Consider the following 22,948-nt stretch of genomic DNA (forward strand, 5'->3'; position numbering starts at 1 on the left):
ACACACAGTTTATGGGAATGTAAATTATTGCAGCCACTGTGGAAAACAATATAGAAATTCCCCCAAAAAGCTAAAAGTAGAACTACCATATGATTCAGCAATCCCACTGCTAGGTATGTATCCAAAAAAAAAAAAAAAAAAAGAAATCAGTATATCAAAGCAATATTTGCACTCCCTTATTCATTACAGCACTATTCACAATAGCCATGATATGGAATCAACCTCATTTTTCATCAGTGGATGAATGCATACAGAAAACGTGGTACATATATCCAATGAAATGTTATCCAGCCACAAACAAGAATAAAACCCTGTCATTTGCAACAATATAGATAGAAACTAGAGGACATTATGTTACGCCAAGTAAGCCAGGCACAGAAAGATAAATATCACATATTCTCATTCATAAGTGATAACTAGAAAAATTAATCTCATGAAAGTAAAGAGGAAAATAATGGTTCCCCAAGGCTGGGAAGGGTAATGGGGAAAGGGGAACAAAAACAGGCTGGTTAATAGGTACAAAATACAGTTTAAATAATAATATTGAGTACAATAGGGTGACTAACAATAATGTAGTGTGTATTTTAAAATAATTAGAAGAGTGAAATTGGAACATTCCTAACACAAACAAATGATAAATATTTAAGGTAATATATATCCCAGTTACCGTGATTTGATCGTATGTTGCATATTTATATAAAAATATTACATGTACCCCATAATATGTACAATTATTATGTATCCTTATAAATTAAAAATCAAAGTTTTTAAATGAGAAAAATATTAACATAAAGACATTTTCTTATAGAATAATCAGAAAAAATAAAAACATTAGATTAATATGTGTAACATAAAAATAATATATTTCTAAAAATATATAAAAATAACATACATTATTTATGTTATATATTCATAGAATATATTCTATTATTTATGTAATATACCATATTAAAATAATATATTTTAATAATAAAGTAATCCAATATATATTAAAACATATGTTGAACTAATATAAATATATATTTTATATATATATACACATAAAATTTCTCCTTTATATTAAAATGTGTTTCATGTAACTTGGGTAAGGGCAGAGACTAACCCTTTTCTGCTCAGTGGCCCCCAGGGCTCTCATTTGTAGGTAATCTAGCAAAGAGTAAGCACAGACAAACTGGCTCAACAGAGAGCTTCAAGGTCTTTAATGACAACTTTAACTTTCCTTTGAATAATAAGGTTATTTCCTGGGCCAGTGTATTTGTTTTCTAAGGATGCCATAACAAAGTACCCTGTATGGTTTACCCCATATGGGTTTTAAAAACAGAAATTTAGGTCGGGCGCAGTGGTTCACGCCTGTAATCCCAGCACTTTGGGAGGCCAAGGTGGGTGCATCACGAGGTCAAGAGATCTAGACCAGCCTGGCCAACATGGTGAAACCCCGTCACTACTAAAAATACAAAAATTAGCCGGGCATGGTGGCATGCACCTGTGGTCCTAGCTACTCGGGAGGCCGAGGCAAAAGAATCACTTGAACCCAGGAGGCGGAGGCTGCAGTGAGCCGAGATTGCGCCACTGCACTCCAGCCTGGTGACGGAGCAAGACTCCGTCTCAAAAAAAAAAAAAAAAAAAAGAAATTTATTTTCTCACATCTCTGGAGTCCAGAAGTACAAGATCAAAGTATCAGCAGGTTTGATTTCTCCTGAGGCCTCTCTCCTTGGCTTATAGATGGCCACCTTGTCTTTGTGTATCTTCTCAAAGCCTTTTCTTTGTCTGTTTTTCTTATGACACCATTCACATCAAACTAGGGCTCACCCTAATGAACTTATTTGAACTCAATTACCTCTTTAAAGACTTTATCTCTAAATACAGTCATATTTTGAAGTACCAGAGGTCAGGATTTCAACATATGAATTTTGGGGAGACACGATCAGCCCATAACAACTAGACAATGCTCATTTTGTATAGTTAGGCATTTGCTTCCTTTTCCCTAAAACCCTGTAAATATGAAAAGCTGATAAGTGACAGCCTCTCTTCTGAAACTTAGAACATATCTAGTATTTCTGGGTCCAAATATGCATATTGCAGGAGTAATGATATTAAAGGTCATTCTCATACTTTAATGCTAAATCTTCCCTTGAGAATTTTCCTCCTTGTCTCAGTCTGTTCCTGCTGCTATCATAAAATACCTTCTGCTGGGTAATTTTTAAAGAATGGAAATGTCTTTCTCCTGATCTAGAGACTGGGAAGTCCACTATCAAGGCACTAGCAGGTTTGGCATCTGACGAAAGCTCACCCTCGCTCTTCCAAGATGACACTTTGTTGCTCCATCCTCACATGGTGGAAGGCAGAAGGGCAAAGTGGAGTAGGGCACTGACTCCCTTCAACCTGTTTTTATAATAGCACTAATCTCATTCATGAGGGCAGAGCACTCATGACCATCACTACCCAACAGGCCCCACCTCTCAGTACTGTCACATTGAGTACTGGGTTGTCTCTGTTTGTGCTTTCTTTCTGGCCTTAGCCTTTGTACTAGCTGGTGGGTGCCTCCTGCCAGGACTCTGGGGAAAAGGCTTCAACTTTGCCAATAGGTGCCCCAGGCTCCATGCTCACATCAGTATGTGGGATGGCCATGGTTGTGGGGAGCTGGCTTGGATTGCTAGAACAGGAGATGCCAACCCTGCCCTTGCCCCTCCTCTCTGGTGACTTGGGGACACAGTGCCCTTCCCTAGGGAACAGAGTTCAAGCCCAGTTACGACAGGGCTCCTGTTTACTCAGCAGAATAGGCAAGAAAGTAACAGCTAGATAGTGCCACACCACACTACCTCATAATAATTAGCCATGTATGAGCCAGAACCATTAGGGAGACATGAGACCTCCACTCCTCTTGTCCCCACACTGAGGATAGGGACCTGTAATGTAGCGGTTCCAAAGCTTCCTCTGGTGTCTCCAACGAGAGTCCCTTGCCTGGCAAACCAGCTGGGCTGCTTTGACTACGCTAACCATCCCGGGAGTGAAGAAGGAAAAGAACTAGTTGAGTGCTTTTAGGGGCCCTAGTCCCAGCGTTTGACACAGGTAGATGCCAACTTAAGCCCAAGCAGCTTTAAGTTTTTATCTAGGACAAGCTACAACTGTCCACTGCTAACCAGCCTCCTTATGTGGGATAATGAAGCCACACCATTGCTCACTCTGCACCCATTCCTCTTCATCCCAGGCTGTTCCCTTGAAAACAGCAGCCAGACTTTGGACCCCTTCCACCTCTTCTCTCACTCCAGGACCACTGAGACTAAGATCCACACCAGCCTGCTTCCACTTTATTCTTGAAAAAAATTTAAAAAGACATATGTGGAGAGACATGTACATTCAAACCATAACAATCCTCTACATTTTGCAATAAACTATGTATCTCCAGTAGTTCTTTGTACAATCTGTATCCCCCTGAAGAGTATAAAATAAAAATGTTAGACTAGCTAGAACTATGATCCAAACACCTATTAGCAAAATAAATATTTAAATAATATTACTTGCATATTATTATAAATGAACATATATATTCATTCACTATTTATTGACTGTCTATTACATGCCAGGTGCTGAGCATGAAGCTAGTGATACAACGTGAGAGAATCTTCTTTAATGGAGCTCACAATCTAGCAAAGAGCACACAACCCAATGATTACTATGGAGTGTGATAAATAATTACAGAGAACCATGGTAATGCAATAGTAGGGCATCTAAATTAGGCAAGCAATTAATCGAGAAAATCAGAACATGAATGAAGAAAGCTGTTTCAAGGAAAATAAACAAAAACTATTTAAGAATCAAAAAAGAATAAGATGCATGTGGGGAATATGAATAATTTAGTATGATGAAAGCAAATATTCATGGGTAGAGTGACAGTGAATGAAGTAAAAGAGGCAGGCCGGGTTAGATAAGCCACTTAAAGGTTAAATGTTTTCACCAACATTGCTAGAAAGAAACAAGGAATTGAAATGATTGGATCTGCATTTTAGAAGAGTGTTAGCAGATAAGTACATTGCAGTCCTGTAGGTAAAAGATCAAGAGGCGTATGATTATAGAGCTACTCTTGGGGCTAGGCAACAGATGACAGGTACAGGAGATCCTGGTGCTTGAGACTACACCGGATCTGATGAATGATTGGATGTTGGGGCTGAGTGAAGTGGAAATAATGAGGATACAGGCCAGATTAGTCTAAAACACCAAGAGAGGAAATAAATTGGAAGTATTACATCTGGAGAGTAAAGGATCAGATCCAGAGAGTTTAAAAGGAATGAGCTCAATTTTGGGTGTATTGATTTGAAATACCTAGGGGACATCTAAGTGTGTACACTTAGAAAAGCAATTGGACATATTGGCATGCGAGCATTTGGTACTACATTCTGGATACTTCCTTCTGGTCAAGGTTTTAATGATCAAATCATCCATTCAATCTGTCATTAAACCTGTCCCGCAAATATTTAATTTTGGTTATTATTGCATCTTTAATTTATAGGTGTTTTATTTCTTTTCCAAATATGGCTTGTCATTTTTACAGTTTTCATTTTCCAGCATATAATTTTGAATGTGTATTTTATTTTTTAAACACATCAAGCATAATTGTTTTATGATCTATAACTGATGGCTCTGATATCTGAAAACATAGTGGGTCTATTTTGCTGTCTTGTTTCTATAGGTTCTCACCTATAGATTTGATTGATTGTGTGCTTGTTTGATAGTGATCTTTGACACTGCAGCTCAGTGTATTTGAAAAATTATATATAGGAATAATATAATGTGTAGAATAAAGAAAACATCTTCAGAGTAGTTTGTATGTATTTCTGTGAAATACATCTGCGAGTGTGCTGGGGTCTCAAATTCTGACTTGAGACTCCATGATCTACCCAGACAAGGCAAACTTCAGCTGCCAGTCCACATAGTGCTGATTTACTCCTGGTTCATCCCCATGAGTGCCCAGGTTATAGTGGGGGATGTCTCTCTTAGAACCCAATCTTATATGGACCCTTTGCCTTGGTTTATACATCCTGTTCTGGATAAAGCCATTACATAAATGCTTAATGTTCTTAACAGAATAATAATTTTCGTGCTCTGCTTATGTATTTGAATTCCTGTTTTGTTTTTGCCTCAAATCTTATCTGAGAATTATGATCATAAAAACTCTGACTATGATGCCATCAGGACTTTGATTATTTAAGAAAGGCAATTTTTGTCATTTTTGGCATGTGTATAGGCTTGCAGTGGAATACACTAGCTGATCTGAATCATGTAGCCTACTATTACCGGAAACTAGAATTCACAATTTGCAAATATTTAGCAGGTAAATATACATTAAAGTTATGGGTCTTAGGCAAATTTATAAATAGAGTCAAAAATTTTAAAGGTTTGTGAACAAATCTTTGAAAATATCAAAATGTTAGGGAGGCGCATCCAGGAGTGCAAGATAAAGCAATAAAAGATTTGAAATAAAACCAGAACAAAACAGTTTCAGAGGAGGTAAGAGGAAAGCTGGGTATGTGAATGAGAGAATATGCAACAGCAAATGTAGCAGAAACAATAAATAATGCAGAAAAATAATTAATGGATTCATCTATGTGAAAGCATTAATGATTTCAGTGATAGCATTTTCAAAGTAGTGGAAGAGACAGAAGCCAAGTCAGCATTACTGTGGATGGGGAGTGGAGAATGCACAGCGAGCTCTCAACATGTTTTCAAAACCCTTTAATGAAGAGGGAAGGAAAGAGAGGACTGTGTAGTCCATACTGAGCTTTTGATTGTTTGTTTCATAGTGAGAGGTACTCAAGAGTAAGTATATGCTTTGAAAATACACAAACCACTAGAGAAAATGTGCTTTAAGACATATGAAAGAGAGATGTATTGGCAGTATTTTGTTAGACATAAGTGGATACAACCCATAGACAACCCAGTGACAAGACAGTCTTTCAACCCTCTTATTTTCAGTTTCTATGAATATTTTTCTCAGTATCTCCATCAGAAGAATTCAGAGAGCCAGTGGTTCCTAATACTATTGTCTTCTCTGAATAATAGTATTGGGAACCACTGGTTTATATGCAAACGGCTTTTATCCTGCAGAGGAGATGAAGTAAATTAATTGATCATGGTTCTATTCATCTTTCTGAAACATGAAGGTCTAATTCAATCCCAATAGAAAAGAATGGAAGAAAATTACTACCGCAGCAAAACCTACAAATACTAAGCTAAGTGGGATATAGATGGAACAAATTATTCAAGTGAGCAGATAGCAATAGATTCTAAAGGAAAGGTTTGAGGATTATAATTTTATTCTCATTAAAGTGTAACTTATGGTTGTTGAGGATGTGACAGTGTTTTATGAACAAGTAATAGACAATCTACTTTTGAGAAAATATAAAATATTTAGGAGTTAAGCATTAAACATTCTAAAGACCCCTAATAATATAGGAAAAATTACCATTCTATATAATAAGATGAAAAATGACCCAAGGAAGCAGGTGAAATCAAACGTCCTATAAAAAAATAGAGGGAGAAATGTTTATAGACTGGACCAATCTAAGGGAGTTTCACGGAAAAGAAAAGAAAAAAAAAAGCAGATAAAACCAAGAAGAAGAAGGGAAAGAAGAGAGAGTAAAGCAGAGAAAGAGAATCTAGGAAGGATTTGGGATGTGCTTTGATTGGTGACAGTCGGGTGATGGTCCAAAGGTGTTAGTGAACTTTAGACAGAAAACACAAGCAGACAGCATATTTTCATAAAATCACTAATCTCTTAATAACACTAAGGGGAAAGGCATTTTCTCATTATACAAAGAGAAAATATGATATATAGGTACAGTATTATCCCTAATGCTTAGCTGCTGTTTTAATAGATACGAGGTAGCTTGGGCTGCAGATAAGACACTAGGAGAATGAAGAGAGACTGGCAGAGCATATACGGAAAACTAAGGTAATTCTGTTACATAACCCCTCTGACAAGATTGGAGGGATTACTTAACAAAATTATAAAGCTAAGAATCTATACTAATTCTCTAAATTTGTTATGAGAATGACAAGATTCTTAGCTTTATAATTTCTAAACTTGCACATGTAGTACCCAATTATTGTTTAATCAAGTTTACATTATTGGGTTCACAGAAGGACTTGTATTTGGTTGTAAAACACATGAAAAGAAACTCAGCCTACTAATAATCAACCAAACTGCAAATTAAAGCAATAATAATCCATCTTTTTTTCTCAAGATAAAAAAGAGTTCAAAGATTATAGTATGTAGTGATAGACAGGACAGTGGGAAATATGAAATGTTGTATATACATGTTTTGTCAGAGGGTAAACTTGCACAGCTTTTTGAATTATAATGGGCAAGGTACATCAACATTTTCAATATATAATTCTTTTGATCTTCTGTTCTATTTCTAGAAAACTATCCTATAGAATCAAAATCAAATATACAAAAATGTAAAAAAGATATTATTTGTAACGTTGCAACAATAGAAATATAAATATCAGAGATGTGCTAAACATATTTTAATATAATAAAAACTAAATTGTAACTCTAACTTTCAAACAGAATAAGATCTATTTATATGTTTCCACATATCTACGATACATATTTTTTTGATTAAAAAGAGCAAATAAAATCATTAGGTAAGCAGATTTTCATGTATATATAAATAAATAGACTTAAACATTAACTAGAAAAATAAAATAACAGTGATTCACAGATTTGAGTGTTAGAGATAAATTCCACTTTTCATACCAGTGACTGCTGAAATCCTTATATTAAGTACGTATTAACAACATAGAACATTTAAATTTTTTTATGTTATAGCAAAATTTTAAAATGTTTATAGAAAAACAGAGAAATATAAGTCATTGAAAAAGAGGAATTGAAAGGATTCAGTAACAGTTGGATATAAAGTAGAATAAAAAGCAAAGAGACACTCATACAAATTCAGTTTTAATAGGTTTGAATGATGATGTCAATTACATTAAAAAGATAAGAAAATAAGCTGAGAAATCTATTTTGTGATATACTGCTGTATTTTCCAGTTGCAATACTTACCTCATTTTACTTTAATATGTGTCTTTCAATGATACCTTTATTTTCTTATCTCCTTATAAGAAGTCTAACATAGTAAACACTTGGTAAATTTTTACTGAATTAATAAATAAATAATTAGTCTTTTCCATTGAAGTTTTAAAAAGACACATTTATGGAAGTGTCTTAAAAGCAGATGGGGAATATGCTTAAAAATCAGCTGAAAATTTAAGACAGCAGAGAAATTTGGGAGGGATCATTCTAAAGTCGTTGGAGTGAATGGCCAGCTTGGAAAGATTGTTCAAGGGGATGGAGAAAGGAAAAAAAGATTTTGTATTTATTTATTTTTGAGACAGAGTCTCACTCTGTTGCCCAGGCTGGTGTGCAGTGGTACGACCTTTGCTCACTACAGCCACCATATCCCGGGTTCAAGCAATTCTCCTGCCTCAGTCTCCAAGTAGCTGGGACTACAAGTGTGCACCTCCAGATCCAGTTATTTTTTTCATATTTTTAGTAGAGACAGGATATCATCACATTGGCCAGGATGGCCTTGATCTCCTGACCTCCTGATCCGCCCGCCTTGGCCTCCGGGAGTGCTAGGATTACAGGCGTAAGCCACTGCACCTGGCCTGAGAAGATTTTTTTTTTTTTTAAAAAGAAAGCAATCAATGTGTGCTTACACTAGGAGGAAAAAACTAAGACAAGGCCAGCTCTCTTAGTTTCAGGCAAGTTTTGAGAAAAAAGAGTATCTCCTGGATGAATTAACACAGCAACAGAAAACCAAATACTGCACGTGTTCACTTATAAATGGGAGTAAATATTGGATACTCATTCACAGAAAGATGGCAACAATCAACGCTGAGGACCACTAAAGAGGGCAGAAAAGAAGAATGGAAACGTTTGAAAAACTAACTATTGGGGACTATTATCACTACTTGGGTAACAAGATCAATCACACCCCAAACCTCAGCATGACATGATATACCCATGTAACAAACTGACACACAAAGGTACCCACTGAATAAAATAAGAGTTGAAATTATAAAAATAAAAATAAAAACAAGTGTTCCCTAAGCTTGTCCAAAGAAGATGCTGTTTGTGGCCTACGTCATCAAATACTCATTGATTCCCAAAATATTATCACGTCAATAAGTGAATTTCATTTAAAAACATACAGATAAGGCAATTTGTCTAACTATCCTTTGATCTCCAGAGGAAAAAATAAAAATAAAAACTTACTAACTACCATGAATAAAGTCCTTTGTTGTTTTTTTAAATGGAAGCAGAGTAATTTTTAATAATTATTATCTCAACAGTCAATACAGCAAACAAACCTGGAAAGCTAATACAACTTTTGTCAAGGATATCTCTGCAGGACTTCAAAAAAGTTTGTCAAACTACAAAAAACTCTTTGTTCAAATTTGCCAGAATTCACCAGAGCAACCATATGGACCTGGAATTCTGTTCATGGAAAACATAAAAATGTATAATTCAATTTCTTTCTCAGAGCTTCCATTTCCTCTTGTACCAGTTTTAGTAAGATGTGTAGTTCAAGAACATTTTTTAACTTCATTCAATCTTCAAATTTATTGGCCTAAAACTTTTCATAGTATTCTTTATCCTTAAAGTCAGGTGGCCAAGTAGTAATAACCCCTCTATCATTTCTGATCTTCATAATTTGTGAAATAAAACCCAAATAGGTTAATCTTGCTAGAGATTTATCAATTTTATTAATCCTTCACATGATTAAATTTTATTGATGAAAACCTGAATTTGAAATGTCAAAATGAAAGTTTCATTAGGCGCATGGCCAACCTGTCACCAAGACTCATACAAAATGGGCAATTATTCTCAAAGAGGAAGGAGATTTCGATGCCATAAAACCAAAAAACCCCAAGTTAGGCAGATCATCTGAGGTCGGGAGTTGGAGACCAGACTGACCAACATGGAGAAACCCCATCTTTACTAAAAATACAAAAAATTATCCGGGCGTGGTGGCACATGCCTATAATCCCAGTTACTCAGGAGGCTGAGGTAGGAGAATGCCTTGAACCCAGGGGGCGGAGGTTGGGGTGAGCCGAGATCACGCCATTGTACTCCAGCCTGGGCAACAATAGCAAAACTCTGCCTCAAAAAACAAAACAAAACAAAACACTTTTTAAATTCAAATTACCTCATAATCAATCTCACTGGTAGCTCAGCATTTATTTATAATCGACAAATATTTTTGAAGAACTATTATATTCTAAGTGTTGTTCTAGTATCCACATGTCCGTCTTCAGTAATAAAAAAGTCATAATCTCCTAATTAACTTAGTGCAACTCTGTATAATGTAGCCCAAACACACTCCTACTTTCTCCTCAAAAAGACAATTCAAGTGTTTATCAGCTGCAAGTTAAGAATATTAAAATGATGTCTTTTTTTCCCTTTTGCATCTTTTGTAATTCTCTCAATAATCAGCTATTTGTAGACCAAAATTCATAATTAACCTCCACAAACAATTCCATATACAATAATATCAAGAAGGAAAAATAAATAAAATGAAAATTAACTCTAAATCATATGTATATTCATGTCACAGAGAGGAATAGAATACTAACAGATAGTCTATCACTTTTGTAGGGCAGCTAGTGGCAAGACTATAGCTGGTATTTAAAATTTATAATTGCTTCCCATTCCATTTTTGGTATGCCTTAAGCCAGCACCACAGAAATTGAAAATTCTCTTCCAGGTGGGATGGTAATATTTGTTCCTGAGAACTATGAGATCTTATTAGTTCTATCAATGCACATTTACAGTTGTCTCTTTTTTTTTTTTTTTGAGATGGAGACTCACTCGGTCACCCAGGCTGGAGTGCAGTGGTGCAACTTGGCTCACCGCAGCCTCCACCTCCTGGGTTCAGGTGATTCTTCTGCCTCAGCCTCCTGAGTAGCTGGGACTACAGGCACGTGCTACCATGCCCCGCTAACTTTTTTTTTTTAATTATTATTTTTAGTAGAGATGGGGTTTCACCGTCTTGGCCAGGCTGGTCTCGAACTCCTGACCTCGTGATCCACCTGCCTCGGCCTCCCAAAGTGCTGGGATTTCAGGTGTGACAGTTGTCTTATATGTTACTTCTGGACAAGACATCCTGTCAGTTCCCTTCTTACTCCTCCCTGCCCCTACTGTGTTACTTTACCTTTCTCCACTAAAGTCACAGTAAATAACCCAGCAAGACAGCTGACCCCTTTCTTTGCCCACATCATTTGGAGCTTAAAATATCTGGTAAGCAATTACAACCCCAATCCAAAGGGGGAAAATTGAGTTATCTATTAGAAGCATTCATTCCTTGGATAATACAATTTCTAACCATCAATCCCAAGGAGTGTGGAAAGAGAAAGTAAAAATCATTTAGAAATAATACTGAGAGGACAACACTCAACTTTGCCTCTTGACTTTTCAGTCCTAGATGGCTTAGCTTTGTAAGAAATAGTACTGGATATTAATGAGTAGCTTAAAAAATACACTGCCTTCTACAGAGCAGCTATTGCTTGTAAAAGCTCCAGGGGTTCTCCCCATTTTGTCATTATAACAGTGTCAAGCCAGGTGCAGTAGCGCACACCTGTAATCCCAGCACTTTGGGAGGCAGAGGCGGGCGGGTCACGAGGTCAGGAGTTTGAGACCAGCCTGACCAACATGGTGAAACCCCATCTCTACTAAAAATATAAAAATTAGCCAGGAATGTTGGCTCACGCCTGTAGTCTCAGCTACTCGGGAGGCTGAGGCATGAGAATTGCTTGAACCCGGGAGGCAGAGGTTGCAGTGAGCCAAGATCACACCACTGCACTCCAAGCTGGGCAACAGAGCGAGATTCTATCTCAAAAAAAAAAAAAAAGTTTAAAATAAAATGAGTAGGACCACTCATTGTTCTGTGAGCCCCACTGTGTCTGGGAGATGAGATAATTTTAAGAACACTCTATTCGTTCATTGCCCTTTTTCCTGTTCTATAAAGTTCTTTGATCAGATATAAATTTGATGATCCATAGAGCAGGTCATCTTGCTCACCTGGTAATAAAAGCTTCCTCTACATAAATGACTAATCATAGAGGACACATTTTCTGAATTTATCCCAGAGATTTGCATGCATATATATTACCAAAACCTCATTTTTACCAATTCTCCAAATAAATAGGCTAACTCTCCAATTAAATAGACCATGAATTCTTATATACCATTAGGTCAGGCCATGTCTTATCTGGACCAAGGTAGATAAGCTTCTCTGGTCTAAGATCTATTAAGAGGATTCCTTTTTCAACAGTTCTTAGGTGTCACATGGTCTGAGATTCTAATGTAGCAGATTCCACTTTCAAATGGTAGCAGCATATTGTGCAAACCAAACTTAGAATTGTTTCCTCCTTAATCAACTAGTAATAGAAAGCATCCCATAAAACCATGGAAAAGGAATATATAACAATGTAGCAAGATGGTATTTTGGGATTATAAGTCATCTACTCATGAAACGTACACGTGATTTTCAGGATATGTTCAGTGCCACATATACAACTTTCACTAACTCTTGTAATAATCAAACCAACATTGTGATTAGGTTGGTTACATAATCCAGCTCTTAATGGATATATCAGGTTTAATGGCTTCCTAAGTGTGCCATTGTCAGGTACCTGTCAGGAACAACAGTTATTTCCCAGATGTACACGGAGAACTTGTCTTTGCTCTGAAACCCAAGAAGCCAGTGTTATGATTTCCCTACCAAGGTTTTACAACCACTTCTGGGGTAGAAAAATTAATTTCTCTGTTTCTTTTTTACATTTTAATGTGTCTACTAGAATTAAAATTATACATGGCTTGCATTATAATTCTACTAGACAGCTCTGCTCTGCAGGTTTTCCCTCCAGAAAATGACTGAAGTGGATTCCAAGAAAATAATGATTTTTTAGAACTAATATCACTGAAATTATTGGTGATTGTCATTTTTTCAGTTGGTAATCACTCTGATAAAGCCAGATTCTTTTACAGAAAATCAGGAGGAAGATTTTAAGCTACAGCTGAGAAGTTAATGTAGAGTCTTTCCTCCAAAGCTCTTGGCTGGCCGTGCACAGTGACTCGTGCCCCAAATCCCAGCACTTTGGGAGGCTGATGGGGGCGAAGCCCTTGAGACCAAGAGTTCTAGATTAGCCTGGGTAACATAGTGAGACCCTGTTCCTGCCAAAAATTAAGAAAAAAATTTACAGGCATAGTGGCACAATTCTCTAGTCCCAGCTACTCGGGAGGCTTAGGCTGGAGAATCACTTGAGACTGGAAGGTCAGGGCTGTAGTGAGCCATGATGACATCACTGAGCTCCTGCCTAGTTCAGCCTAGGCAAGCCCTGTGTCAAAACAAACAAAAAGGACAAACAAACAAACAAAAACTCTTGGTCACTGCTTCAAAAGACTCTAATTCTGGGCAGAAAGATGCAGCCCTCTCTTGTGGTATTAAGCTGCTATTTAACTATACTTAGGATCTTATCATCTCTACTTAAATTCAGAGCCCATTTTGACTAAAAAATCTTTCATTAGTGTCTCTAATCTAGAGATTTCTGAATTACTTTTAAGTTCAATACATCCTTCTCTAACTTATATTAAGGAAGTCTTGACAAATTACCATCATTCAAAAAATTCTACTCTAGCTTTCATTCATCAGGCAGAGGAAATCCTAGAATCGTATATTAAATTCCTTCAAAAATTCTGATAAGTGAATTTGTGTCAATACATTAAATCAAATCTAAAATTACCTTCCTCCCTACATTATAAAAATTCCCAGGGCACATTTTTCCTGTGTTCTCCATGTCTCTCCTGCACCTCATCCCCTTAAATGAGCAAAGCCCTGAAATCCTTTGATAAGCCTTCTTACTACATGTTTGACTTCATAATTGGTTTCCCACACATACCGGAATTGGATTCTAATTATAGCTGTGGAGATAATGAGGAGTGATGGAGAAAGGACATGAGGAAAATTAACTTCCTCTTGAAAGGTAAACTGCTCTGACAAGACACTGACAGTGTCTTTCTTCAAACAAGGGAGAAAAATCATTATCAGACACCGGAGAGGAGGCGGTGAGGTCAGCAACAAGGCTCAGCAGGGTGTGACGCCAGCTATTCCAACACACTTCTGTATCATCACACAAAGGCCTCGAGGTTTCTGAAATCTTTCCCGTATTTAATTCTTCTCCATTTCATCTCTCCCCAAAAATAAGAAAATATGAAGAATTCAGATCTGTGTTAAAACTCCTGACATAACCCAGCCCAGTTCATTACACAGAGAAATTCTGTGAAAACTATCAAGAGCTAAAAAATTCTAGGTCATTAAACTGCTTTGTATAGATAAATGTATAAAATTGCATAACTCAGTATGCAAACTTAGTATAAACATGATTTGTACTAAGAAAATTAAAAGCCAAAAAGCAAACTGAAAAAAATCCTCTAATCTACTTTAGAAAATTTGAAGCAAAACACATCTAAATAAAAGTAAATCAAATATTACATTTATTAAAATGATCTTGAATTTACTTCAGAAGATTTTAGCAAATGGATTAATATTGTTTCAAGTATTAATAAAGGTTAAAATAGTAAGATTTATTTATAGATACTAAAAGCTTTTTAATAAAATATAACAATGATTCTAAGTTAAAAAAATAATTAGAAAATTTGGAACAGAAACACACATTCAAAATTTAATGTAAGTTGTCTACCTGAGGACCACAGCAAGCATAATTAATCGCATTCCCTTAAATTCATGAGCAAGACTTGATTTTATTGCCCTGGAGTTTCTAATATAATATCACAACACAGATAAGTGAGAAACATGCATACATCTATACAAGACTCAAACTATAATTAATTGCAGGGGGTAGGATTTTCCACTGTTAAGAAGCAATGCCCATGGGTTTCTCTCTCTCACTAGTGAGAAGCTTTTTCTACATACTACAGTACTTGCCCCTCCCCATTAAAGGATCAGCATGAATGAAATTTATTGCAATTAATTTGTTTTATTTCCCTTCTCACTTGTGGGCCATATCAATAAACAGAGAAACACAAATTAATAAATTAGTCACTACTCATCTGAATCTCAAAAATTACTAGCATGAAATAATAAGTGCTTATTCGGTTGTAAGAAAATTAGTATTCATATTGCTGTTTAGTCTATTGAGTGAGAATATGTTGGAGGGTACCACCATCCATCAAAATTTCAAATCTACTGACTGTCACTAGGCGTCCCACTTAATATACTCAACCAAAACTCTGAGCATTTGTGCACAAAGATATACATACAAGGATGATCTCTGCAGCATCATTCATGAAGTATAGAATTGCATAAAATATTGTAGAATTTTTAATAATACATGTTTAAATATATTAACCTATATTTCTATAATTGGAATACCATGCCATGATTATAAAAGATCAAGCTAGAACTATTCATGATTTCATGAAACATCCCTGGAGAAGAAAATGCAACTGGGTAAAAATAAATGAGTTGCACACATTTATTCCATATTTTCTGAATTAGTTCACATCTTTATAATCACTAAACATTTAAGTATTTCTTTCACAATTATTAAACCAATTAAAAGGATGTAACTAATCAGAATGGTCTCTGAGTCCTGATATTGATTCAGGTCACACAATCATATTGATCATGCCCCTATTACCAACATTCCCCAAGAAGGTTGAATTCCACACAGTGTCAAACTAGATCAGCATTAATATATGGATCATAGAATATCTCTGAGATGCAAAGCTCTTACACTAAGATTCAGAAGATTTTAATGTTATAACATAAAGGGATACATTTATTAACCATATATTTCAAGAGATCAGAAACCTCATCTGCCTTCTTCACAGTTACTTCTTCAGCAGCGATGACCTGGCGCATAGTAGATAGGAAATAATTTTAAAGTAAATACGAATAGAATGGGAGACAAGACTATTCATTTTATAAAATAGCAAGTAATCATTTGTTTCCTTGGGATTTAAACTTTCCATTCCTTTTCCATACTAAATTAATATAATATTATTAAGAAAGTCTTCAACAATAGCTATGTTTTTCAAGTTTCAGTTCAAAGCAAAATATTTACGATGTCTAATACTTAAAATACTAACCTAGATTCTAAATAATAAGGTTGCTTCGTGTTGTTTTCTTCCCCTTCACAAAAGCAGTATTAACTCATTAGAAAATTAGTTAGATATATTTTCTCTCAGGTATTTGCTAATTCACGAGCATATGTTTACATACTGTTATCAGACCTGAGTAGGTTTCATTACACCAGTTTCAACCAGAATCTTAATACCATTCTATTTTCATCTTATGGCAAATAATTGGTATTTTCCCTCATACTCCCAGCCTTCTATCAGCTATATTATGAGAATTTAAAATAATTAAGCCAATATAGCGTGATTCTGCTGGAAACAGAGAGGGCAGACATCAACATCTACGATGTTTAGTGTGACACATCACCAAGCCTATAGATTAGCAGGAGAAAAACAAACAAAGAAAACATAATTTAGAGTATATCATCTTTAAAAAACAAAGTAATACTTATCTTTGATGTGTCCTTAGAATTATCTGTAAAACAATTAGTGAGTCTGTGGCTTTTTCTACTGAGCAAGTTGAGCTAGAATTGAAGGATGATTTACCAATTCTCACTGAACAGGAGCCCAGGAAACTGCAGGGAGACAATTATCAGTGAGTAAACCCCAAACTAAAGTCTCAGACACTACTAGAAAGTGGAAGGCTCTGGAAATAATTAAGAAGTAGTTGTTTTTCTATGAAAGACAGAAATACTCTTCATTAGGATGTAATTGAAAAGTGGTACCTCTTCCTTATGGAAGCCTGTGAGTTGTCACACAGAACAATTTAAGAAGGGATTTACTTGCTACAAAGCCCTTCAGTTAAAGGCAGGATATGCAGGAAAAGACAAGAAGCAGCCTCTGAATGTCACTGTCTTCTGAATAGTTTAAAACATCAGATGCCTTTCTTGCACACTGAAAGGAAGTCCAAGCTGGCAGGGCCACAGACCAAAATTTGGTTAACAATCCTTTATCAGTTTGTTACTGGCTGCCATCGCAAAGTACTATAAGCTCGGTGGTTTAAAAACCACAACATGCGGACTGAGGGAGAGGAGCAACACACACTGGGAGCAGTTGGGGGCGGACAGGGGAGGGACAGCAAGGGGCGGGAAGGGTTGGGAGGGGTAACATGGGGAGAAATTCAGGATATAGTATGCACCTTTGCAGCAACCCTGCATGACCTGCATATGTACCCCAGAACCTAAAGTAAAATAAAACAAAATTTAAAAAAACAGAAATTTATTTTTTTACTAAAAGTCCAAAATCAAGATGTCAAGATGCTGGGAAGATGTTTGCTTCTGCGGGTTCTGAGGGAGAATCACTTCTTGGTGTGCCCTGGCTTGCAGTTGCATCAACGTAGTTTCTGCCTTTATTGTTGCATAGATGGCCTTCATCCCCGAGTGTTTCTGTCCAAATTTTCTTCTTCTTATAAGGTCACCAGTCATACTGGATTTAGGGCCCATCCTAACCCAATATGACATCATCTTACCTTGAGTACATCGACAGAAACCTTACTTCCAAATAATACACTTATACAGGTTCTTAGTGGGTGTAAATGTCGAGAGAACACTATTAAATCCAGTACAAACCCACAGTAAGAAATACATTTTATATGTACAGATAGAACAAAAATCCTTGCAAAACTGTAGTTACTCTTTCTGTGAACAATGAATGGTAATATGTTTTAGTCTCTTAATTTTAATGTTTCTAAACTTGTTACAATCCACAAAATTGTCCAAAAATGATTCAATAATAGATGCCTATTGCAGTCTGAAAACACTTAGCTAGATCAATAATCTTTGTCATTTTCACATTTTAAATCACTTGTAACGTCACGCAAACCTGTCTATGGAAAGGTTGGCAAGGCAAAGAGAAGAGTGGAAGGAGATCATTCCTACCACATTTTTTGCGGTCTCCAGAAGAGAGGGGTTTGAGTTTATCAGGAAGCATGGAACACAGAGTTACTAGTACCACTGCAATCAAGAAACAGTGCCACAATGCAGTAGACAGGATTCTACAGGGACAGAGATCATGCATGCAAGCTAGATAGTAACGATGCAGGTCAGACCCGAGGGGTTTCACTCAGGAAAGAATTCAAGAGCCTGCTAGTAATAGAAGAAGAAAATAGCTTGCTTGAGGCAACAGTGTAACAGCCCCAATGACTGCTCCTGCAGAACAGGGCTACCCCACAGGCAGTGTGTGGCGGGAGCAGCTCAGAAACAGTTCTGCAGTCATATGTATATCCACTTTAAATTACATGCAAATTGAGGAGTGGGTTATTCAGAAATTTTCAGGGAAAAAAAGGTGGTAACTTCAGGGTCATTGCCATGTAAAGGGGTGGTTACTTTTGGGTGTTGACATGGCAATGGTAAACTGTCATAGCGCTGGTGAGTTGCCGTGGCTTATGGAGAGCTGCCTTCCCCTCTTCCTTATTTCAGCCAGTCTTCAATCTGCTTGGGAGTTGAGCCCTCCCTCCTACCTCAGTCAGACCATCTCATGGGTTAGCGAAGGAAAGAGAAGGGTTAGAGAAAGCAGCAAATATCTAGGTTGCATTTATATTAAATTGTATTCTATATCGTTTTTAATTTAAAGTAGTTCCAATTAGTACAACTGAAGAGAGTATCTGGTTGTTCTTGTGTTTCTTCATCTTCAAAAATTTCTAAGAAAAAGGAGTGAAAACACCCTTGCAAGGTAAGCCTTCCTACAATTTATTTGGCCCATGCGTTACTTGAGAAATCTCCAGGTGCCAAATTGAATAATTCTGAGTTAAAGTCCTTGATAGAGAATAAAGAACAGAGGTGTCCTTTCCAAGTCATTTTTATGACTTGCCCCAAACCTTAACTATAAGCTAAGAGTTCATACCAATGATTAACCTAGGAATAAAACTCATCTACAATATTAATTGATCTAATAAAATGTTCTTCCTTAGGCTTCTTTTTACGCATTCATTTTATTATCAAGTAGGCAGCCGGTCATAGGAGTTATAACTCTTCTTTTTTTTTCCCCGTACCCACATGCTAGGATGAAGTAAGAGATAGTATGATAAGCTAGCCCTTTATAACACTACTCTAGAAAAACTTAAAAAAAAAAAGAAGTTGTAATTTAAAACAGAAGTTATCAAGGTGAGATTCTAATTTATAGCGTTGTGCACATGAGTTTCAGAAGGATATGGTTTGTCTGAACTCTTTCTTCTGCATATGGTTCCTCACAGACTGTCTCCAGCCTATATTGTATCTTTATATAAGGACACTTTTATAATTTGTTTAAATATAAAAGAGTTGTCATTTTAAACTCACAAAGCACTGGCCAACCTAGTCTTAAACATAACATATTATGCAAATGATAATAAATACTATACTTGAAAATTGATATTTATATAATGAGGTTGCTCTTTATAAAGTGATTTTAAAGCACTCTCTCTGCTGTAAGGTATTTTTATTACCGTACCAGAAAAATAAAGTTATGATATATTTAATGTATGCTATGCAACAAAAACCCTTTGTTTTGGAGGTCTAGGGTGCTATCTGGAGAAAATCCAGAGCGGCTTTGTTTTCTTTCTCATTACAGAGTCCATAATATCCTGAGGCCAAGCTCAGAGTATACACTCAGCAGTTCTAACACACTGGATTTGTTTCCTCTGCCTCCACCACCACCTCTGATGAACGAAAGGGATTTACAATTAGTTACCATTTGGCAAGCTGATGGCAATGTTATTTTTAAAGTACATTTTCTAATAAACTCCAAGACTAAAGAATGGTTTATTGGCCTACCTCTAAGCAAAGGCCTGGATATTGCTTTTAAAATACAGAGATCTGCCCATTCCACTTATCTTCAGAATCTCCATAAACTGATCTCCTTTTCGGAATGATATCACTTTAAATCTTTAGTTACAGATAAGTATAAAATGAGGTTTGTTAATTTGGGGGAGACCTTCTCTGAAAACCCAGGTTTGTTCTGAAACATAGCGTGTATCCGAAGGAGAGCAAAAACTATTCATTTATCTGCTTTGTGACACTGTAGCTTGAGCAGACCAGGGATTAAGTTCCACAAGCCATTTCATCTGCTTTGTCACAGATCAGCCTCAGCCTTTTTTCCAAAAGTTTAATTTATTTTGACCTTAGGAAAAACAGCCAAATTAATTTTGATGGCAAATAATATTTTTCAATAGGAAGCAAATAAATTCTCATAGATCCACTGCAAATGCACCTTTATTCTATTTATGTCTCCATTATTTTCAACTTTGATTTTTGAAAACATTCGCTTAAACTCTTATTTTCTTCCTCTACTAGTATCTATGCTCTTTGATTATCTGCTCATCCAATTCTTGAACTACGCTTTCCGTGCTCTATAAATTATCTCACCCAATCATGACACAACTTCAGAAAAATTGATTATCTCATCCTGAAACTTAAAACGGGTAAAATTTGAAGCGTTGGGTATCACATGTTTAATAAAAATTTCATCTTATTGTTGCTTGTCTGCTCTTCACTAGCCACATCAGAGCCCCGAACAATATGCTTCTAGTGCAAAAATCTATTACTTGCTATTTTAGAAACACCAGCAAGACAATGTTAAATTGAATTTCATCAATTCAGTTTTAACCAGTCGGGTCAGACTAAATGCCATCTAAACATTGACTTCATTTACTAAAGAGAGATGCTGCCTAAACAATTTGGCAGAACTAGTAGTGCATCAGCTGAATATTTGAAGCTGCTACCCAAGTGGACAAAAATAGATTTACAGATTTATTGGCCACAAAATTCCTAGGCAACTTTTCCTGAAGACCTGAGCAAGAGCATCAAGTGCTCACAATAATGTTTACTTTCCAATTCCAATTGCTCCCAGTATTTTTGTTTCAATTGCCCTTATTTCCAGTCAATAATATGTAAGTAAATTCACTGATTATAAAATACAACATTTTTACCAATCCATCACCCATGTGATTGCATTTCTGAGGCAGACAGACATGCTGCTATAGATGCTCTTTGGAGGATACAGGGGAATAATAGATACTCTGAATACAAAAGACAATTTGTTATAACCACTATTTAATTTCTAGGCACTTCCATTTAAAAATATATAAATTTCTTATCTCACTTGCTCCATTTGGAAAATGTGTCTATACCATGTCTAGAAATCCACATGGGTGGAAGAATAAGGAGCAAAAGACCAAGACGGCAAACTGTCCATTTTGGCACTTTGCCTATAGATGGCTCTGTTCTCTGAATTGGAAAAGAACAAACTTACTTTACCAAGTTTATCAAAGATTTGATAGCGAGAAGCCAACACAGCATTAGATTGCTGTGACTTTAGTTGTTTCAAATGTCTTAAAAAGGATAGAAGGCTTTCAGTGACCAGAAACCAAAGGGCCAATCCCCACGAGGCTCAGCATTTCTTTCATGTCTCAGAAGCAGCCTGCTCCAGTGCTCTGTATCAGCAGCCCCTGCCTCCAGTGATGTTCACAGTGAAGGATGTGGCTCGATGACCAGAAACATGAATTACTAGTAATGTTGTTGTCAAACAGATCATCCACAACTGTAATACTCTCCTACTATCTGTAGACAGATCCTATAATCTGTCTAAATTATTTGCACAGTGTCACAGTCTGAATGCTTTTGTCCTTACAAAATTCATGGATTGAAATCTGAACCCCTAGGGTGATGATATTAAGAGGTGAGGTCTTCAGCCGGTGTGGTCATGAGGGCAGAGTCTTCATAAATGGGATTAGTGCCTTTATAAATGAGACCCCAGAAAGCTAGCTAGTCACCTTCTGCCATGTAAGGACACAGTGAGAATGTGCCATCTATGAAAAAGTGTGCTTTCACAAGACAGCCAGTCTGCCAGCAACTTTATTTCGGACTTGCCGGCCTTCAGAGTGTAAGAAACAGATTTATGTTGTTTATTGGCCACCCAGTCTATGGTATTGCATAATAGTAAGGCTGCAATAAGACACATGTACCCTCTGCCCTGTATTATATAAAAACTTTTTAACTTTGGTCACTATTTTCTATAATTGCAGTGACTACCAGAAAACCTCTTCAGAGCCCTGCATTGAGGACTACTGTATTTATTATTACAATAAAAATAACTACTATTTGAAACAAGATGGCTAAATAGACACAACTCTTGTACCCAACACCCAGTGAGAGAGACACAGAAATCGAGAGATCTCCGAGCTCCAACCAAGGTACCAGGTGCATTGCAACGGGTCTGGTTGGACGGTGAACAATGCCCAGACAGGGCAGACCGAGGCAGGCAGGGGTGCTGCTTCACCCAGAAAGTGCATCTAACTGGTGAGTCGGAGGCTCCCCCTCTGGCACCCCAGTCCAGATACAGCACTTCCCCCAAAGCCTCAGCAATCCACAGAACAGGGAATCTTTGCCAGTCAAGCACTGGGAATTACAAGCATGGAGTTAAACAATAATCCAGGATGGTGTCCCAGACTGTGGCACAGATCTAAACAAATGCATAAGCCCATAAGCCGACCAGGAGAGCCTGCAGACTGAGCTATCACCCCCTCCCCCTGCCGGGAGAGAGAGAGAGCTGAAAGCAGGAAGACAGATTGTGTGGCAGGGCAGGTACCTCCCCTGTGACCAGAGAGAGAGGGAGCTGAAAGTGCGGAGACAGAGAGTGTGGCAGGGCAGGTCCCTACCCTCTCCACAAACCCCAAAGGGCTGAAGCACTAATTCTAGGGTTACACAGCCAGTGCTTCAGTCTGAGCTGAACCCTGCGTGATCCAGCTCCATGGAAGAAAGGCTCCATGTTTTAACAAAACACACATGATCCAGCTCCACGGAGGGAATA

The 22,948-nt window shown here is 36.9% G+C and overlaps 1 long non-coding RNA gene across 1 annotated transcript; it reads right to left on the minus strand.

Annotated features, from left to right (window-relative positions):
* Positions 1–298: 298 nt before the first annotated feature.
* On the minus strand, positions 299–22,726 carry LOC116528065. The gene is made up of 3 exons (XR_004258839.1): positions 22,247–22,726; positions 2,971–2,973; positions 299–311 (listed from the first exon to the last, which is right to left on the minus strand). It is a non-coding gene; the product is annotated as an uncharacterized LOC116528065 (long non-coding RNA).
* Positions 22,727–22,948: the final 222 nt, after the last annotated feature.

The sequence above is a fragment of the Sapajus apella genome, unplaced genomic scaffold, assembly GCF_009761245.1.
Source record: "Sapajus apella isolate SASKATOON/1434 unplaced genomic scaffold, GSC_monkey_1.0 scaffold56, whole genome shotgun sequence".
Taxonomy (NCBI): domain Eukaryota; kingdom Metazoa; phylum Chordata; class Mammalia; order Primates; family Cebidae; genus Sapajus; species Sapajus apella.